A 3,150-nucleotide genomic window follows, 5' to 3' on the forward strand; every position below is an offset into this window, starting at 1 on the left:
TTTTTTTCCATTGGAAGGAGTGATGATGCAGCTCGTTGCTAAGAGCGCCAGGGACCCTGGGGTACGCCTCTGTTGGTCACTGTAGGGAGTGGGTATATATGCAATCACCCCCAAATGAGTGATCCTTGACCATTACAGTTGAGGTAGGTGGAAAACGTGCTATGGAGTCTGCTGGGCGCATTGCATATAGGACAAGTAGTCTAGGACTTGCATATCTGAAGATCCCATTCATTTTCAGCGCAAAGCAACCAACCTGACTTCTACACCCTCACCGCATAGCACAATCCATTGCACAAACCCAAGTACACCTAGAAGTAAGCAACCATTCAGTTGGCTGAATCAAACTTCCAGCGGCAAGACCCTCAATGCCCTTGGAGTACAGAAACAAAAGGAAAGGCTGACAGGAATTTACAGGGATGGCGACAGAACTTTCCATAGCTTTCAAAGTTTTACAAATAACAGTTTCTGAAGCAAGTTGTGTATACCACAACCTTAGGCTAGAACATGGTATGGAAAATTGGAGGTTCTTACAAAACATGCAGACAATCTTAGCAGCGTTCATCCTTAGCTTCGACTTGGTGTGTGCCCATTTTAAATGTCTATACACGTCTTGCAAATTTCCCGAGGCACAGTTCAAAATAGGTCTCAACAAGCAAAACTCAGAAATATATATTCACCCAGCAAGAATGTTCCCGTTCAATGTGCCAGACAGCGTTCTATTGTTGTGTCCATGATCGCAAGATCTAGTTCCTCATTAATCAATGCCAGTTCTTCAGAGCTCATTAGCATATGTGATCAGGGGTTGGGGGGGGGAGGTTGGTGACCATATGTATCAATTTTCACTTCCTGAACTCGGTTGCTATTTCATGACCACAGACTGTCTGAGATTTCAAAATCTTGAGTAGTATGGTGTAATCCACAAATGTAGCCATATTCACTGTACATCTGATTCCAGATCATTTATGAATAAATTTAAAAGCAGAAGTCCCAATATAAATTCCATTGCAACACATTCTGCTTGCACCTTCCGCTTTGTTTAATCAGTCACCAATTCATAAGGAAATCTTTTTGACTGCTAAATTCATTCAGGAGCTTTAAGGGAATGACTTTGCCCAAAGCTTTTGGAAAACAAAATAGATGATGTCTACCAGATTAGCCCCGACTTCACGCTTGTTTGTATGCTTTCAAAGCACTCCAAAACACGTGGCAAGACTTCCTTTTACATAAGTCATGCAGCAAGGGTTTAAGCCTGCCTTTTTGTTTCATAATAAGGCACTCCAGGAAGTAATCAATGAAGATTAAATACCATGCAATCGTTTTGTTTTATTTTAAATGTAAGGAATCGGATTGCTGCCGATAATCGGAGACACCAAGAAAACAATGTAGGGGCTATTCAAGTCACAGACATGCCAAGACAAAGATATTTTTGCTTGCTGCCTAAACCTCACTAGGGCAGGAGCCAAGTTCACCTCTTGAGCCAGGAAATTCCAGAGTTTCGGAACTGCAGCAGGGAAGAATATCCCATGTTTCTGGCAACACCACCTCCAGAGATAAGGCACAGAACAGAGCCTCCCCAACAACCTGGGCAAGAGCACATGAGAAGAGTCATTGGGAACCTACCTTAGTTCTTCAGTTACCTTTGATGCACCTGGCTCAGCATTGTCCACACTGAATGCCAAGCAGCTCTCCGGGGTTTTCATATAGGATTCTTTGGGGAGATGCCAGGAATTGAACCTGGAACCTAAAGCAGAATTCTGCCACTGAGACACAGCTCTTCTCTAGAAGTCCCTTTCAAGTAACCTGGTCTAAAGCCCATGAGAGCTCAGAATGAACAGAAAAGCCAGTGGGGTTGATAAAATTCCATTCCTTCCCAATATGGGGAGGAGATACCTTTGCCACACCCTCCTCCCCTGCAAGATGAGGAGAGGTGGACTCTCCCACAGGGGCCATGTGGGCAACCACATGGGATGATGTGCCCTATAGAAGTGGAAAACAGGCTATTTCAGCCCACTCCATAGATGTCTAATAACGAAGGCAGAGTAGTGTTTGGGCCTGCCAAGCGCATCAGGGTGAACGCTGGCTGAGAGGGTCACAGTGGGCATGTCAGGTTCATATACCCCAGGGACACGGGTGGCGCTGTGGTCTAAACCACCGAGCCTCTTGGACTTGATGATCAGAAGGTTGGTGGTTCGAATCCCCTCAATGGGGTGGGCTCCCATTGCTCTGTCCCAGCTCCTGCCAATCTAGCAGTTCGAAAGCATGCCAGTGCAAGTAGATAAATAGGTACCACTGCAGCAGGAAGGTAAACAGTGTTTCCGTGCGCTCTGGCTTCCATCATGGTGTTCTATTACTCCAGAAGCAGTTTAGTCATGCTGGCCACATGACCCGGAAGGCTGTCTGTGGACAAACCCCGGCTCACTCGGCCTAAAGCAAGATGAGCACTGCACTCCATAGTCGCCATTGACTGGACTTAACCATCCAGGGATCATTTACCTTTTACATTTACCTTACATAAGGAGTACGCAGTAAGGGGGAGGGGTTTCCTCAGGCCTTGCTGGGTGATCACAGCATGCGCCTGGTAGCTGGCTCAGAAGATGGGAAAGCTGAATGCCTCCAGGCTCCATCAACCCACCTCACTGCCTGAACCTCATCAGTTTTGGTCAATTTGGTTGAATCATTCTGAATATTCTCTAGTTATTATATTTTAATAAAGATAACCTGTTACCCCATCTATCTTGTCTTGAGTCTTATTGGGTGTGTTGGCAAATATAGTATATGTGTTGTGTTTTGTTTTGTTTTAAAAGGCATCATGGTGTCTTTTAAAGCCAAAAGGTAGAATAAATATACTCTAAATAAATAAATAGCCGTATACTTTCTTATTAAAAAAACCCCAGCAACAACAAGAAGTTAAAACTATAACTGACACATTTCGGACAAGTTTCTAAAGTATTTTCAAAGGCAAATCCACAGAATGTGGATGTCAACAAGGCATTAATGATCATGGCTGTGGGACAACGGCCAGCTTTTGACAGGTCTATCCGATTGCTTAAAATTGATGTTTTCTAATTGATATAGCTGCTCAGGTGCCTTCTTCCTCAACAATGTTTCAGATGTGGGTTTCGCAAAAACCATCCACAATAGAGGCAGATA

This window comes from Zootoca vivipara, chromosome 4 (genome assembly GCF_965207765.1).
Source record: "Zootoca vivipara chromosome 4, rZooViv2.hap1.1, whole genome shotgun sequence".
NCBI classification, from domain to species: Eukaryota; Metazoa; Chordata; class Lepidosauria; order Squamata; family Lacertidae; genus Zootoca; species Zootoca vivipara.